The sequence below is a fragment of the Adiantum capillus-veneris genome, chromosome 6, assembly GCF_014529385.1.
Source record: "Adiantum capillus-veneris isolate H3 chromosome 6, ASM1452938v2, whole genome shotgun sequence".
Classification (NCBI taxonomy): domain Eukaryota; kingdom Viridiplantae; phylum Streptophyta; class Polypodiopsida; order Polypodiales; family Pteridaceae; genus Adiantum; species Adiantum capillus-veneris.
This window is the reverse complement of record NC_140936.1, coordinates 172,818,088-172,837,662: the sequence shown is the minus strand read 5'-3', so window position 1 is coordinate 172,837,662 and position 19,575 is coordinate 172,818,088.

Below are 19,575 nucleotides of genomic sequence, written 5' to 3'. Positions count from 1 at the left end.
TATGCACTTGGATTTATTTCAAATACGGTCCCAATGGGCAACCTTTTGTGTGGCTACAAACATGCACACTCTATCACCATGATTGAAATTAGAATATTTGTTAAACAAACCGCTTGCAGAGTATCTTGATGTACATAGCAAGCGTGTCAATACAAAGCATAACAAGTATGTATGTAGGTGTTTCATGAGAAGATACAAGAAGATAATTTATGTCCCCCGAGCCCAAGGGTGTGAGTTCCATAGGATGTCCATATGAAACATATGGTACTCTATGGCCCTTGAGCTTACACATTGCCACCCCATGACCCTAGGGCCATAGGATCTCCAAATGAAACATACGGCAATGTATGACCCTTGAGCTTATACATTGCAACCCCATGACCCTAGGGCCATAGGATTTCCAAATGGAACATAGGGCAACGTATGGCCCTTGAGTTTATACATTGCCACCCTATGGCCCTAGGGCCACAAGACTTCAAAACATACAAAAAGACAACCTATGGACCTAAGCCCAAGGGTGTGAGTTCAAGGGTGGCCAAGATGTCAATGCAACCCCATGGCCCTATGGCCATAGGATTTCCAAATGGAACATAGGACAACGTATGGCCCTTGAGCTTATACATTGCCACCCTATGGCCCTAGGACCACAAGATCTCACAACATACAAAAAGAAAACCTATGGCCAAGATGTCAAGGGTGGCCAAGATGTCAATGCAGCCCCATGGCCCTAGGGCTATAGGATCTCCACATAAGACATGTGGCACCCTATGGCCCTTGAGCTTACATATTGCCACCCCATGACCCTAGGGCCATAGGATTTCCAAATGGAACATAGGCAACGTATGGCCCTTGAGCTTATACATTGCCACCCTATGGCCCTAGGGCCACAAGATCTCACAACATACAAACAGAGAACCTATGGCCAAGATGTCAAGGGTGGCCAAGATGTCAATGCAGCCCCATGGCCCTAGGGCCATAGGATTTTCATATAAGACATGTGGCACCCTATGGCCCTTGAGCTTACATATTGCCACCCCATGACCCTAGGGCCATAGGATCTCCAAATGGAACATAGGCAACGTATGGCCTTGAGCTTATACATTGCCACCCTATGGCCCTAGGGCCACAAGATCTCACAACATACAAAAAGACAACGTATAGCCCCTAAGCTCAAGGGTGTGGGTTCAAGGGTGGCCATGATATCAATGCGACCCCATGGCCCTAGGGCCATAGGATCTCTATATGGGACATGTGACACCCTATGGCCCTTGAGCTTATACATTGCCACCCCATGACCATAGGGCCATAGGATTTCCAAATGGAACATAGGCAATGTATGGCCATTGAGCTTATACATTTCCACCCTATGGCCCTAGGGCCACAAGATCTCACAACATACAATAAGACAACCTAAGGCCCCTAAGCTCAAGGGTGTGGGTTTAAGGGTGGCCAAGATGCCAATGCAGCCCCATGGCCCTAGGGCCATAGGATCTCTATATCGTACATGTGGCACCCTATGGCCCTTGAGCTTACATATTGCCACCCCATGACCCTAGGGGCATAGGATCTCCAACTGGAACATAGGGCTATGTATTGGAGCTTATCCATTGTCACCCCATGACCCTAGGGCCATAGGATTTCCAAATGGAATATAGAGCAACTTATGACTCTTGAGCTTATACATTGCCACCCTATGGCCCTAGGTCCACAAGCTTTCACATTGCCACCATAGGGCCCACAAGGATCTCACAAGATAGAAGAAGAAAACCCTAGGACATAGGATTTCCAAATGGAACCGAGTGCACGCTTTGATCCTTGACCTCCAACATTGCCACCCTATGGTGTGGGCTCGGGGGTGGCTGAGGTGTCTTCATAATAATTTCGGACATTCAAGGGATACGTAACAATATCCGCAAGTGGCATAAATAAAAAAGCGAAGCATTTTCATGCCACATTCAAATACAAATATAATTTTTTATTTTTTTTCAAAATAATTATATATAAAAAATTTACGCTGCGCCAAACTTTGTCATAATGGGTTTTCAAATACACTTATTGATATCAGAAAAAAAATTAACGCACATATTTCAGGATAATTTTTTAAAAAAATTAGCTATTTTTAGTGTATTTTTTACTATGCAAATTTTGATTCTAGAGTCAAATTTTGCTTCATGGGTGTCGTTCCACTCGTACTACAAAGATATGGACATTGACAAAGCCATCCACCAACTTTTTTTTTCATACTCTTTTTTTTTCTGAAAAGCTCTTTTAATTTTGGAGCCAATGAGCTATGTCTTATTTTCACACAAAGCCTAGAACTCTAGTAATCTCGACTGCAACCCCATGAGAACAGCCCCTAAATTCAAAATTCGAATTTTGAATTTCTTACCTAACCTTATCTCTCTCTTTCTCTCTCTACCACAATTTTTTCCACGTTGTCGCTCTCTTTCACTCTCTCGTTTCTTGCTCGAAACCTACACAGAAACCTGCACAGAGCTTGTCTTTCTCTGTCTCTCTATCTCTCTCTCCCTCTCTCCCTACGCATACAGTTCTACGCCATCGTTGCGAGGCGCATAGATCTACGTAAAGCCATCGCCACAACCTTCAACAGAAGGACTGCTGCTGCGACCTCCCAAACACAGATTTGTTACCATCATCGCCACAGCCTCAACACACCTAAGTGACTGCTTGCTACTGCTGCAGCCTCTCTTCATCAAACACATATTTACTCACAGGTAACCTGTAGAAACTCTAATATTTTTTCTTAATTCGGTTTTAATTGTTCTTAATCTAATTACGTTTTAGTTAAGTTGTAAATCACCTCTCTCTAAAACAATAAACAAAAATCATTAATGACATCTCTAAAACTATGAAACTGTAGACTGTAGAACTATAAAACAGAAAAATCTAATTAGAGATCTAAAACTATCATACAGAATACTCTAATTAGAGACCTAAAAATGTAAAACAGAAAACACTAATTAGGGACCTAAATTTGTAAAACAACAAACTCTTATTAGGGACCTAAATCTGTAAAACAGAAAACTCCTCATAAGCGACCTAAAATTGTAAAACTTTAAAACTCTAACTGCAAAACTCTCTTATTACAAAAAGGTTATAAACCTGCAAATACAAAAACAATAACTATAGAAAATGTTGAAACTATGGATACCTATAATTGGGTTGTGGGGAGTTGGGTACACATTGTAAGAGGACGAGTAGAGCGCGTTGTTGTAGGAGGATGGATTAGGGTTCAGTTGCAAGAGGATGGGAAAAAAAATGAGGCAAAAAGGTGGGAAAGAAAGTGTACATTATATGTGTTTGTAAGATATGGTGTAATATAGTTTCTGAAAATTCATTTGTAGTCACTAAAATAAAACTACACATAGAATCTTTAGAAGGGCAGACAGGGTGTGGCTACATAGGGCACCCTATGGCCATAAGGCCATAGGGTCTCACATCATAATAGAGGGAATCATATGGCCCCAGGGCACAATATGGCCATAAGGCCATAGGGTGTCACTGCATACTAGAGGGCAACCTATGGCCCTAAAGCACCCTATGGCCTTATGGCCATAGGATCTCATCTCATACTAGAGGGTAACCTATGGCCCTAGGGCACCCTATGGCCTTATGGCCATAGGGTTTCACCTCATACTAAAGAGTAACATATGTCCCTAAGGGATACATGTAGCTAGAGCATCCCTGATGAGGCCTTGCCATACGACATGTACGTATAGAGTGGTATAGATGCTTTTGACACTGAGTTGGCGGTCTATGGTCAGTTTGACAGTTTATGCACCTTAGTTGGTCTCTATACAGTGTGCTTTTGAGAGGCATTTCCTTGTTTGATGGTTTGTGAGAGACATACTTGGTCATTTTGTTTTGTATTTTGGTTGACATAGTCCCAAATACAAAGGAGACTCTACCAAAATTTTCCCAGAATCTTTTGGTAGTTTTGTCATGATGTCTACTGGCAAAGACCGTAACATTTATGACATAAAGAAGTTTGATGGCACTAATTTTCAGCTTTGGAAGAACCAAATGCATGATGTGCTTGTCCAAAAGAAACAAAAGTTGACTATTGCCTATGCGGCTAGAGCTGAAGATATGGACATGACTCAGTTTCAGTGGGAGAAGCTTCATGAGCTATGCAGGACTACAATTAGACTGCACCTTGGTGAGTTGGTGTACTTTTTAGTGTTAGAATGTGAGATTTCTCATGCTTTATGGAAGAAATTATGCGACACTACAAAAAGGATAAGGGTAGCAATAAGGTTTTCCTGATGCAAAAACTTTTCAATCTTCATATGAAGGAGTCAACTAGTGTTGCCAGCCATATCAATGATTTTGATTCTCTTTTTGCCCAAATTTGTGTACAATGCATGACCATTGATGATGAGATTTTTTTGCTTTGTTCATTGCCACCCTCTTGGGATATCTTTTGTACATCTATTAGTAGCTCTGTTCCTAATGGTATGCTAAAGTACGATGATGTTACTAGTGCACTTTTGTTAGAGAAGATGCATTGGAAGACCATGACTAGCTCGCATCATGGCAAAGCTCATTATGTGCAAAGGGATGATAAGCAATGTTAGGGCCGTTCTGCGCAATGCAAGTCCAAGAAAGAGGGCAATAGAGATGCATCAAAGGGTAGATCAAAGTCTCGTGGTCATTGCAATGTTTAATGCCATTATTTTGATAAGTTTGGTCACATAAAGAAGGATTGTTATGCTTGGAAGCGTGACAAAGACAAGGGCAAAGGTAAAAGTAGAGATCGTGATGATAAAGAGGAGAAACCAAAGAGTTCAGTTAAGATTGAAGAATAGAACATAGTTCACGATGACATTGATGCGCAAGACATTAATCTGTTGACTAAAAATAATGATGTCTTTTATGATGCACAAGAAACTCTATCTTTGCAAAATTCTATGCCAGCTGAACTCCTTGTTAGTGGTGAAGTATCCCATACATGGATTCTTGATTCAGGTGCTTCATTGCATCTCACACCTCATAGGCATTGGTTTACTACATACGAGGAAACCATTGGCTATGCTACACTTGGTGATAGTTACTCTTGTGACATTGTTGACATAGGTGATATTGCCATTGATACCGGATTAGCCGCACCCCCCTCTAGCCCGCCGGCCAAACAAAATTGAAGCTAACCGATTTTCAAAACCAAGGCCGCAGGAATCAACCCATCCGGGAAGCCAGAGGTAAAGAAACAAAAAAAAACGTTTTTCTTTTATTATTGCCGCCACCAACGTGCGTGCGTGAGGTAGGCCTCCAAGCCTTTTGACACACACTTTCCATCTCATTTTTTATTTTCCCTCTCTCTCTTCCACTAAACCCCGCAGGATGCATATGATATCTATCTCTTTCCCCCCAGCGGGCCGCCATGCTTTACAAAAGTCTCTCTCTCTCTCTCTCTCTCTCTCTCTCTCTCTCTCTCTCTCTCTCTCTCTCTCTCTCTCTCTCTCTCTCTCTCTCTCTCTCTCTCTCTTTCTATACTCTTCCGCTCTCTATGTGAACGGCCCGAAGGCGCAGTACAAAATCTCGCTCTCTTTTAAACACACCCTCCCCTCACCCCTCAGCTCTTGCTCTCCCCATCACTCTTGCCAACTCTCTCACACTCTCTACACACTCTCTCGTCCTCTAGTTCACACCCCGTGGCCGCAACAATAATACACACTCTTCTCTACCTAGACACATACACACACACACATACACACACACACACACACACACACACACACACACTCATAACACACACACCACCCTTCGCTTGTTCTCCTCCTTACCTCACCCTCACCCCTCACCTTGGCCCGCTATTCTCTAAGCCACACACACCCCTCCCACCCCGTTGACCAACCCCCCCTCCTTGGCTCTCTATCGGCCAAGGAGCCCGAGGCCCTACATTCTCTCTCTTCTCTCTTGCACTCCTCTCATTCAAGCCCACAGGCGGAGAGCAAGCAATAATACTCTCTCTCTCTCTCTCTCTCTCTCTCTCTCTCTCTCTCTCTCTCTCTCTCTCTCTCTCTCTCTCTCTCTCTCTCTTACCCACACGCACTCGCTACCCCCGCCCCATGCTCCTCATCCCCTCCTCGTCTCTGTCGGATACAGAGCTGCCACTCTCACACTCTCTCTCTAGCGCTCTCAACAGGCCCACGCAGGCAGCAGAACAGACATATATATATATATATCTTTCTCTCTCTTAACACCCCACCACACACACCTCCCTCACCCCTCAGCCCCTCGCTCTCCTCCCCATGTCTCATTCTCTCTCTCTTTCCCCTCTCAGCCATCGTCTTTCTCAGACTCTCTCGTTTTCTGTGTAATAGCCCATATGGGCGCATAAATTAGATTTTTTTCTTTCTCTTTCATCATACCTACACACACCCATCCACACACTCCCTCACTCTCTCCCCAACACCCTCTTTCCCCCCTCATCTCCCTCCCTCTCCCTCTCCCTCTCGTTCTCTGTGGGTTGTCGTAAGCGGAGGGTGAAGTAACTCTTTCTCTCTCTCTCTCTTAGCGCCTACACACACACACACACACACCTACACACACACACAGACGCACACACACTCACCCATCCCCCCTCAGTCCATGCTCTCACACACTCTCACTCTCACTCATGCCATTTCTCACCCTCACTCACGCTCTCTGTGTAGCTACAACACGTAAGAAATTATAAAACAAAAACAATAATAAAAGTCACTCTATCTCTCTCGTTCCCGCGCCACACACTCTCGCACACCCGCTCACTCACGTTTATCTTGCCCATCTCTCGCTCTCTTTCCGTGCACACATGCACGCACACACACATTCAAACACTCACAAAAACACACATACTCACACTCATGCACTCACATATATATACACTCGTCTACACGCACTCACATATCCACACCGAACACCCACGCATATACCAAGGAAATAGGAAAAAAATGAAGGAATCGATGCGAACGACAAAAAAGGGAAAAGAAGGCCAAGTCGTACGCCGCCGACACTGAAACAAGGAAAGAAACCAAAAGCGTGCCCCGTCCGGCACAGAAAGGAAGTGACACGTAGCATTTTCGGCTTCACGCAACAAAGTACCAATTTTGGTAGCATTAAAGCCTCCCACCGGCCACCCGAACCATCAACAAAACCCTTGTAAATGCCCCGAACTCCACTCTTCCCTAATAACCTAGCCAGTTTCTAGTGAATTGTAAAAAAGACACTCCCCAACCCACTCTTACCTCCTCTCTCTCTATCTCTACCTTCTCTCCCTCTCTATCTCTCTTACTAGAGAGGCATCTAGACTCTCTACAGCGACCAGTGGATATTGGCAAGGACCATTAGGTAAGAATCACCTCTCAAGCCTATATAAAGAGTCTTCCACTAAGCACAAAGGGGGACACAAATGAAGGAATAACACCCTAGCTCCATGCACTCTACACTTCATGTACCACTAAGCACATAATGCACCTCCTAAGCTAGGGAGCACATGGCATCATGTTTTGTTGCAAGCATGGGCAACATCATCATCACCCCATTCTCCACCACACCATGGTTCAGTTACTAGTCATGACCACGCCATGCCCATAAGGCAGTCACTACTCCCCCGCAAGGCAACATGAGCATGCTAGGATTGAATGCACCGACACCATGCTACCCGGGGCCGCTCTCAATGCTGGAGATTGATGTCATCGGTGGTTGCATCGTCTTGATGTTTTCCCTCAACTAACCTCCCGCTAATGTGCTAACCGCCCACTAACTCCAACTTTTCCATGCACCATATGGCACTCACATTTCCATCATGCATCCCAAGTGCCAAGAGCCAGGTTTTGTAATAGTCAAGACCACCATTTGTAAGTATCATCATCACCAATAAAAGTGTGCAATGTTGTCTTGATCTTTGGGTCCATTCTTTGTTCCCCTTAGCTTTGTTTTCCCCATATTCACGGGATGTTTCATCTCTTGTATATCACTATGCTTGTGCTCCATCACGTGCGGCCTCTCCATTCAATCAGTATGCTCCATTCTGACCTTGTCACATACCTCTCTCATACACACACTCTTGACTGTTGACTAGGCATTTTTTTTACATGTGGGCGTTTGCTGTATCACCATTTTATGTTGGTTACCTAGAGGGCATCTCACTTTTGCTACCCTAAGTCATGTATGGCTGTGTCCTAGCCGCACTAATGGTAGGTGGTGCCCCCTCTCTAGTTATAGGATTACTCCTACCTTGAGATGATGCTTGGGAAGGTTCAGGCTATGTGTGGTGTAGAGGCCACCCCGTATGACATGTCATTTCCAGCTATCATTTTCTTGGCGCCCCCACCAAGGATCATTTCATGAAACCCTCGAGTTTACAAGACTAAATCCCCTAAACTTTTGTGGATGGATGAATGGTTAGTAGGTTTCGCTAAGTGGATGACAGAAGAAGAAGATCTCCAAGCACAAGTAGACGAACTTTTCATATCCATAGAAGCTCAAGTGCTAGGCATAACGGTAATTGATTTGGAGTGGGAGAGTCAACCAACACGTCAGACTCGGTGGATATACATAGGCCATGTGCCAAGGATAAGAACGAGGATGTCAAGACCATGGCCGCAACCTATGATGAACCCACAAAAACAAGATGGAGGGAGATCTGCACAATAGAGAATCAACACTATTCTACTTTAAGAATCGGGTAACTCAAGTCACCGAGATAATTATCAAAGTCAGTTTCCAAGTCGTACTTGATGCTGCATCACAGATAACGAAAGCACATGCTCATGCTCTCACTAGAGAGACTAGGGATCTAATGAGCTTGTTTCAGGAAAGAACACCACCCTCTCCCACAAGCTTGGACAGTGACTAAGCACCTCTAAGCTTCACATGAATCATTACAACTTACCTCAAGGCAGATCACACATTCCGATACAAGTATGCTCAATCAAGGTAATACTGGACTAGAAGGCTCACTACCAGCATTCCATCGACACTATGCTGGGTGGGGAGCGCTTCTTTGAGGTTCTGGCATCAAATCAGCCATTTGTCTTACCTTTGGCACAAGGAAATGTACCGTTTGATATTTTAATCTATGTTCTAGTATAAAAAGGGTATACATGCCTCCTTGTAAAGAAAAAAAAAACTTTTGATTGCAAGTTAAGCAGTGTGTCTGTCTAGCTCTCTCTCTCAGTAATCATGGCAAGTGTAGCATTTCCAACATTTAAAGGAAATAATGGGGAGGATTTGGTAACAGATTTCCTAGATGACTTTGAAGTAGCATGTGTAGTAAGCAACAAAGATACATATGAATCCCGCGTTAGAATCTTTAAGCATCTCATGAAGCTAGAAGCTAGGTCGTGGTACAACACACTTCCACAAGAAACTAAGGATGACTGGGAGCCCTAAAAAACTGCTTTTAAGAGGCGCTTTGGGGGAGGTACCACTTCAGAGAAGCTGTGGAACAAGTTGAGAGACTTGAAGCAGGAGGTTCTTTTAGAGTATGCCACCTATGAATCCAAGTTTGTGGATTTGTGGGAACGGTGGGTTGAGTCACTCGCAACAGGGGAAGATGCACCCGATTTCCTCAAAAAGGACCAATCACGCATGGCTTATGGCCGCTTCTCAAGGAGAAGGTGAAGGGTAGATTCCCGGCTATGTACGAGTTAGCCGTCGAGATTGCTCGCCTTAAGGACAAGAAGCTACGGATGAAATCCAAATAAACCAAGTCAATCGAAGCAGAAACATCGTGTCAACCAACAACCATGACAACCACCATTCCTCCACCACCACCGGCTCCTAGGGTAAGAAATGACCAACAAGATATGTTGGCCCACATTACTGACCAACTGCGGAATTTGTATGTCCACTGATACAACAAGGAAGGAATTAGGAGAGAGATTAGGACCCGGGAAGAGCATGACGACATAAGAGGGAGTATCACTGCTACAATTACAGAGAATATGGTCACAGTATGTACTACTGTCCCAAACGTGACAAAACTATAATAGAGGAGGGAGGAGAAACCAACTGTCACCCCCTAGAGAGAGAGCACCCCCACCCCGAGCACCAACCCCACCAACACAAATTCTACGCCCACCCCAGGCACCACCATAAGCACTCATTCCACCTCTTCCACTTACACCACCGCTTCAAACAATATGTTCCCAGGATCCTCCCATGGACGAGACACCGTCCCATCATCATTCCTAACATAATCTTCAACACCGCCCGCACCTCCTCCATCCTCCCTTTGCCGAGAGACTCTCCCATCATTGTCCCTTACATATTCTGTACCACCTGCACCAACTACACCAGTTGCACAACCTGCATCACCACATGCATCACCATCTTCCTGAGGTGGTTCAGACTTTTCATTGGTAATCTCTGTGTCCTCACTTGCATCAACTGCCCCACCTGCACAGCTTGCTTCACCACCTGCATCCACAGATGCATCACCATCTTCCCAAGGTGATTCAAACTTTTCAATGATAATGTCTGTGTCTTCACCTGCACCACCTGCATCCACAGATGCATCACCACCTTCCCGAGGTGGTTCAGACTTATAAATTGTAATCTTTGTGTCATCACTTGCACCAACTGCACAACTTGCATCACCACCTGCATCCACAGATGCATCACCATTTTCCCTTCCTGGTTCAGACCTTTTCATGATAATCTCTATGTCCTCACTTGTACTGAGGACAAAAACTCTGTGTTTTTATCCTCTTGGTCATCAATGCTGCTAGCACATGGGACTTGGCCCTCAACTCCAAATGAACCATCTACATCAGGAACCGGTTCTTTCATAGTAGACTATGTTATCATACTTATTATGTGATCAAGATTGTCAATGTTGCTAGTGGCAGCATCTGAACATAAAAACAATAATGAGATAAACAACAATGATGGACAGGACCAAAAAAATTTGGTTTTGGCTTTCTTAATTCATAGGAAATGGAGAATTGTTACAAAGCCAAAAACGGCAACAGGATTTAGGAAAAGAGCCAAAAATGGGGATAGGCTACAAAGCAAAAATATCGAGACTATGTTTGGAGTCTTTTTCTGACTCTGGTTGTTGTAGCACCTTTTCTTCCAGATTCCATGTTACTATTTTCTCCAGTCTCTATGGCTAATTGGTCCTTTGATGTCTTTGTTTGTCCTTCTGCATCCTCTGTAGGCTTTTTGGCAGCTCCATCTGCAAGAGAGAAGAAACAATCAACAAGAATGAACCTTAAACAATATTATCTACCTTTAGGAAAAAAAACCCAGAAATAACACCTGCCATCTTTCTCTTTATTTCCCTTTGCATCATTTGTATGGTCTGCAGGATGGAGGGACTGGTGTCTCTGGCTGACACTTGATTGTCCTTCATTGATGAAGGAGCATTTTCTGCTTGATCTCCATTCTCAAGACTATACTTCTCTAACACACCTTCCTTCTCAACTGTAGTCTCTGGCTCAGCCTCTGCAGTCATGAAAAGTACTAAGGAATTAAGAACTTGTTGTTTCAAGTTACATGTAGCTATAGCATGATAGTGGAAGCTACCAGGCAAGCACTGATAGCTACCAGCACTATCCTGGTAGCTACCAATGCTATCCTGGTAGCTGGCTGACCGAGATCTACCAAGATGACATAGGGGCCACCAATGCTATCCTAGTAGTAAGCTATCTAACAGTGGTGGTTAACAGAATAAAATCCCTGCAACAACCTTTATCTAAAACATCTTCCTTCTCAGCATGTACCAACACCTTGAATTCTGTTCTTCACAATAAGAAATTAAGAAGAAGTTTTCAAGTTACATGCAGGGTCATCATGACAATAGAAGATACTAGGCAAGCACTAATAAGCTACCAGTACTACCAAATGCTATCCTAGTAGCTACCTTGCCCCCTGCCATCATGGTAGCTACAGATGCTATCATGGTAGCTTTCAATGTTATCCTGGTAGCTACCTTGTCACTTGTAGGACTTCCTTGGCAGAATGGCAGCTCATGGAAGAATGGCAGCTACCAATGCAATCCTAGTAGCCACCTTGTCACTTGAAGGACTTCCTTGGTAGAATGGCAGCTCATGGCAGAATGGCAGCTACCAATGCAATCCTAGTAGCCACCTTGTCAACTACAAGACTTCCTTGGCAGAATGGTAGCTCATGGAAAAATGGTAGCTACCACTATTATACTGGTAGCTACCAGGGTTGACAGTGAGAAATTCCTTGGCACAAGCAAGAGTTCCATGGTAAAACAGTAGCTAATGGAAGAATGGTAGCTACCTTGCCACCAACAAGACTTCCATGGGAGAATAGTAGCTCATGGAAGAATGGTAGCCACAGCCATACTGGTAGATAACTGTACCAGGATTAGCATGACATCTGCCACTATGAGAGTGGTAGCTACCAGTATTGTACTAGTAGCTACCAGTCTTGTATTAGTAGCTACAATTAGCAGGGTTCCCTTGATAATAGAAACACAAAAAAACAGATAAATTTAAGCTCAATTCTACAAAATGTAGCAGGGTGTATACCATGGTCCATGCTTAAGGGCACTGATGAGGGTTTGGTGTCTGATTGCACTCCTTGGAAATTGGCATTCGTACTGCCGAGGATCACCAAAGACTGCATGGTATGCAAAATTGGTTGCATGCATCCCATATTCATGCATGTTTCTTTGTTTGCAACAAGATGGCCAAAACAGTACATGTGAAAGGCATGATTGCAGGGCAGCAAAAACATGCCAAGTGCATCGTCATCGTACATCGTCAACCCACAAGCACTGCAAACTTTGTCCAAAGGCAAGGTGCCCATATCCACAGGTGGAACTTTCGACGAAGGTGAAGACAACAAAACTGTACTTCTTTTGACCAGCATGGTCTTCACAAGATCCATCCACGCCTGTGCACACTCCTCCACTTCTTGTGTAAAATCTCTCTCCTTTAGAGCACTATCCATAGCATCAAGTGGTGCCTTCTCCTCAACTACCACTTGCAATGTTTGGAGTGTTAGCGACAACTTGCTGATAGTATTTTTAAGTTGCTCCACCTTCATTGCATCCACAGCATCTGTTAAGTATGGAGACTGATTTACCCTTGTAATTCTCTGTGGTAAAAGCGCACATTTGTAAGGCCCCCATTATGAGGAGAAGCCATCGTGCATAAAGGTAAATCACTCACCGGAAACCAAAATTTTCACACAGTCAAAAACCAGGGGCAACTTTAGGGGCCTCGGGGGCGGAAGCCCTCGAGACTTTTTTTTTCCTCGCCGGAATACTATGGCCGGACGGCGGCAGGAAAGTGGTCGAAAAACAACCGTCGGTTGGCCGGTAGTCAATGGTCGGTGGCCGGTGGTCGGAAGTCAATGGCCGGTGGCCGGTGTCCGAATTCAAAAGCAAACTTGTCTTCTCAAGGGCGGCCACACATGGGCGGATTGGAGGGTCCGATTTGGACTTATCTACACAAGGGCGGCTACACATGGCTGCCTCTCATGAGAGAGGGCAGCCCTTTTGGCCTATAAAAGGAGGCCATTTCTACACACATTTCAGAGTGTGAAGTTGATGCAACAAGGTGAGTGTGAGGTGGTGAGAGTGAAGCAAGGCGGGAGCTCCATTAAGGGTATAATCCCTTTGTAAACTACTTCTTGTTTTGAAGTACTAAATCCATTGAGTGGCTGCTTTCCCATGGATGTAGCCCACATTGGGTGAACCACGTATATCGTGTGTACTCTCTCTCTCTCTCTCTCTCTCTCTACTCTATAATCTCGTGTATGTAAGTCTGTCTCTCTCCATTAAGTAATCTACTCAATTATCTATTTAGCTACGTCTTATTTCCTAACAGCATCGACATTACCTTCTGCCTTTAGTAATGTAGCCTCTGCATCTTTCAGCTGGCCTCTGAGCTTTTGCACTAGGAGGTTGGCACCTTCATTTTGGTGCACATCAGCCTAAAGCAATTCCAGCTTCTTAAAAGCTTCATTATACTCTGACAATGCAAAAGAATGCTTGCTTACAACCATGTTGTAAACAGTATCTAACTCTGTAAGAGACGGTGGACCAAATAAATTCTTTTTCTACACATCATCCACTGTATCGATTGAAGTTTCCCGGGGTGCCTCCAAATGATCTGGAGTCCTCGTCATTCACCACGAACTGTTAGGGGCAAAGGAGGAATGGAAAGATGCCCATCGCTGCTTCTTTGCATGTAATTTGCTTGGATTCATATTTGTGACAATACTTTCTGAAAACAAGGCCCAATCAACCTATCCCTTCAACTGCTCATATAGAAAGCCTCTAACAAATCCTTTAGTCACCTCCATACCATAATTTCCATGAGGTTCTTGATACACAGATGTGAACAATACATAAAACCTGTTCCGGAGCTCTGGCTTCACATCTCTACATTTTACTTTGCTGCCCCTCTTCGGCACCTCCTTAAAGCATTTCAACCAATCTTTGTTGGTGAAATCTGCCTCAATCAGCAATCGAGCATCCACTCCAGAGTTAGGGAGGTCATATATTTCATGTGCTTGAGGCTTTGTCATGCAAAAAACTGTCTTCCTTTCAAATGGCACATATGGAGTTCACCAACGGCCTTTTCCCTGTAAAATACAGGGAAAAACATAAGACCGTAGTTGTTTCCATACGGCAAATTCATACGGGTATGGAAGTTTGATTGGAGCATGGTTCAACACTTAAGCTTGAAACATACACGGTCATAAATTTACTGAAAACTTAGATAACTTATGCATGGTGAGCATTTATAATATCACAATTTTACAGAAGTTTTCACATTAAACATCAATTGTTGCATTGAGCAGGAGTAGAAGCAGGCTTGGCATGTGCATGAATAGGTGGTACAACTACCTGTGTCCCAGATAGATAGCTACCATGTAACTACCACCTTGGTATTTCTTTGCTAAATGAACTTTTTGATTGGTAGCTGGCTAACATAATGCTACCAACTTGTTATGTTTTTTTGTAGAATGCTGAATGCTACAATCTTGATGATCTCTGATGCACTTTCCCCATATTAAATGAGTGTTGCAAGTGGTAGCTACCACACTGACAGAGTATCACTGATTCATGCTTCTTCATAGCACTATGATTTGCAATCCATATGAGTACGGTCCCAACTATGCACAAGACATGAATGCATGTGCAGCCATCCAATTGAAGTTCAGTCAAAAATGCAATGTGCACAAATATATCTGCTTGAATGCATGCATGCCTCTACACAGGTTTTCAATGCAAGCTTGAATGCATGCATGCATGCCTCTACACGGGTTTTCAATGCAAGCTTGAATGCATGCACATTAGCTTATGGAGCTTGAATGCATCTACAAACATCTAGCCTCTAACTTAGGTTTGCTTCAAAGCAAGCTTAAGAGAGCTTACATGGACCTTGGAAACAAGTTACAACAATAAATTGTGCAGAGATAGCTAGTAACACTAAGATGCAGTAGTACCTCAGTGCCTTAGGCAAGCCTCCTAGTCAATTTTGGTCCAATTTGGAGTTGATTTGACTGGTGAATTCATCAGAACGGACATTAGGATTCTAGAACAGATTTCTGATCAGTTGACCAGCTTATAGGTGTCCAAACCAAAAACTGAGAACAACTATGAGCTGAGCACATCAAGGGAAAGTTACATTGCAAATTTTATATGAAACAGAGCAAAAAGACATCCTACGTGTAGGATGTCTCCAGGCCATATTTGAGGTCAAAATTGACAACTGAGTGCATCCTTGTGATCTAGAGCATATAGGAAACATATGAGCCAAATTTCATCAAGTTTGAAGCAATTTTGGGCTTTCAGAGACCATAGACGGATCTAAGGAAAGTGAATGTTTGAATGACCATATCTTGCTCAAAAATTGTCCAAATTCAATTTTGAAACTTGCTGTGAGTTGCTCGTGAGGAGAGGAACCTCTGGAACAAAAGTCACTTCATTCTGACCAGTTAGACATCATACGTGTAGGATGTCTATTGGGTGATTCTGGAAGTAAATTTGACTTTTGACCACATAAGAGGTTTGCAACTGATGTTTTAAGGTTGTGTGACAAATTTCATGCAATTCTGAGCAAAAAGACATCCTACGCGTAGGATGTCTCAAGTGCTAAATCTAGGGCAAAACAGACATTTGAGCATACCTCAGTCTCCTAGAGCATAATAGAAGTCCCCAGCCAAAATTGGATTGCATTTGGAGCTCATTTGGGCTTGCAAAAGACAGAGTCAGATTCAAATTTGTATTGACCATATCTTGCCCAAAAAATGTCCAAATTGAATTCTAAAAGTTGTTGAGAGTTTCTTGATTGGTAAGGAATTACTGGAACAAAAGTTACCTCATTCTACCACAAAAGACATCCTACGCGTAGGATGTCTCAAGTGCCCAGATAGTGATCAAAATTTTTATATGAGCTCACAGAAGTGCTTGAGAGCATAAAATAAGCCTAGAGACCAAATTTCATTCAATTTGGATCACTTTTGGCTTAGTAAACCTTCCTAGGAAGTTGCAGACAACGAAGTAGATAAAGGACTGACAGACCTGTCTAGAAGTGTCAGAATCACAAACTGAGACCTGCAGTGGGTAGAGGACATCAAGGAGTGTCTACATTTTAAGTTTGGAGCAATTCTGAGTTAGGAGACATCATATGCGTATGAAGTCTCCAGGCAAGGGTTGACCAGGAAAAACTATTTTGGCCATAACTATTCCGATGGTCAAGATCATTCAGTGTTGGTCAGTGCTCGAAAAAACAAAAACATCGTTTGAGGCCTCAAAATACATCCGCAAGTTAGGGGTGTCTAAAAGCGACAATGTGCGAGAATTGTGACGAAACGGTTGCGGTTTTGGACATAGTTTCAACTTTTCCCTAACCAAAGCACTTGAACACAGTGGACTAAGTCTACGTGAACCAAGCAAAATATCTTAAGCCTAGAAATCATGTCTACCCTAGATTCAAACACAGCTTACACAAGCTTGGAGATCCCGACGATAGAGGAATATCCTCCCACAATGGATCTTCCAAACTTGCAATTGATAAAGATCCATCTTGTTGAGAGAGTTTGGATGATTGGTCATGAGAGTAAAGGACTATATAGATACATTGCCGACAATGAGGTCAATCTTTATAGGTGCTCAAATCCATACCTAGAAGAGATAACGGATTACAAGCTCTTATATGTCTACACATACGGAGTCGACTGTCAATGGAGATCTATAGTTGTCGACAAGTATAGACGAGAATACAGAGTTGTAGAAAGCACAAATCCATAGACTGTACTAGAAAGAGGTGGATATTTGGTCAACGAAGGACCACAAATGCCTCCACCAAACACGAGAATTCCTATAGGAATTCCAAGAAGAGAGCCACCAGGATTCCCTTCAAGAGCAATAACGAGAGAAGGATTGGGAGAGTCTCTGGTTAGACTTGTAGACAATCGACAAGTTAGACCATCCCAAGTCCAGAAATGGGTAAACAGAAAATACTCCAGAGATAAAGATCCGAGAGATCACGTAACGGCTTGTAGAAGAGTGATTAGAGCAGAGGAAGTTTCAGATTTTGCGACACAGTTTGCGGGATTTGGATTGACCCTAGAAGATGATGTAGCTACATGGTTCGACTCAGTGGAAAAATGGGATTTTGAGGCCCTAGATGAGCTGTTTGAGGAGTTTATTAAAGAATTCTAGCCAAAAGGCATTGCTCACAACACCGTCTCACAAATCCATAGATTCAAACAGAAAGAGGATGAATCAGTACGCAAAGCATCATTACGGCTCAAGAGATATGTTAAGCTCTGTCCGAGAGAGAAATTACCTACGCAAGCACGACTGATGTTCATCTTTATCCAGGGAATGAGACATGCGGGCCTTCAGAAGGATCTGAATATGATAAAGAGGATGACGCTAAACGAGTTGATCAAAGAAGCTCTTTATCTAGTGGATAACTGTGAGGCATACAAAGAAAAGGACTTAAAGAGTCAAGGAGATGACACATCCTCTCAGCACAGTGTTTCACAGATAAGTGAGTCCATTGCCAAGCCAATGGCACCTATTGATCAAGAAAAGCTTATCAACGACTTGGTCAAGAGGTTGATTCCTCTTGTAAGGTCTGATTCAGGAGAGCCGAAGTGGTGTGAAATTGAGAGAAAATGGATGAACCATATGGGAAAAGAGTTCTATTATAGCATGGAAAATGCTAGGGAGAGGTATGTACAACCTGTTCCAGAAGCACCTACTCCACCTAGATACATTATGGGGAATGCGCCACGACCAGTAGGAGTTTTAAGGCCACAGCTTGTCTTAAGACAACAACCTCCGCTGCCAGGTGCTAGAATGCCGGTAGACATGAGGTACATGCCAATGATGGAAGAATCAAATAAACCAACGCGAGTACCAGCTACAATGTGGTATAGCAACCAAAGTGAGTACTACCCTTTGGAGCAACAAAATGTGAGAGAAACACATGGAGTGGTGAGGCCGGTACAACCTCCACCTCCTGAGTTTCAGTCGAAAGAAAGAAGGTATGAAATGGATGAAAGGACATTGCGATTCATTGCAAATAGCGGCTTACCTAGGTCAAAGCTTGCTTATAGCCAAGAGGAAATGCTAAAAGAATCTCCTCAACCAGAGACAGATTGTCACAAAAGTCGTGACAACCACTTGGTCAAACAATGTCCTCATACGGAGATCACTGAAGTAAATGCCTATTGTCTTGAGTGTGGCATCACTCACTCGATCCCTGATTTCCCGAAAAACCCAAACCAAATCAGGAAAATCACAACAAATGTATTAGGGACTGTTCAGCTACCTAGTAGCTCAGAAAATGAAAATGTTGTACCAGTTCAAGTGGTTATGAGAGCACAAGCTCAAAAGAAATCTGATGAGAATCTAGAGACAAAGAGCACGGAAAGTGACACGAGTCCAAAGACAGATGATGGACCAAAGACAGACGCACCTAGTCAAAAAACCAAGAGCAAACGAAATAGTTGGAAAGCTAGAAAGACTAGGATGAAAGCACGCAGGGAACGAGAGAAAAAATTCCTAGCTATGAAGCTTACCAAAGCTGAGGAGAAGATAAAACAACATGAGGAAAAGGAGGCACCTTCTCTTACACACATGGTTAAACCTCTAGAAGAACCATCCACGGATGAGAAACCGAGAAGTGCTAGTTCAAGAGGATCTGTGTTGGCAGAGAAGGTTAATGAGACATTAGATGCCCTCTTGAAAGCCTATGATGTGAGGCTCAAAAACAACCAAACCCAAGAACACAGGTGGATGACATATCCCTATGCGGAACTAGAAAAGCAAAGGTTTGAAATGTGTCAGAAAATGATCCAAACAGCCCAAGCTTTACTAGAACCACCAGTTGCAAAACGTGAGGATGTGATCCGTGTCCTGCCTACACAAGTAATCCCACCAAACAAGGAACTAAAAGAGCCAGATTCTAGTCATGAGCACATACCAAACCTCAAAGACCCAGCATTAGAACCAAGGATAGTATTGAATACCACGGATAACTCTTCCAAGGGATTTCACCAAGCTATACCTCAGGATTGTAAAGAGATAGATGGTCTTGACAAATTGTGGAAACAAGTCAGAGA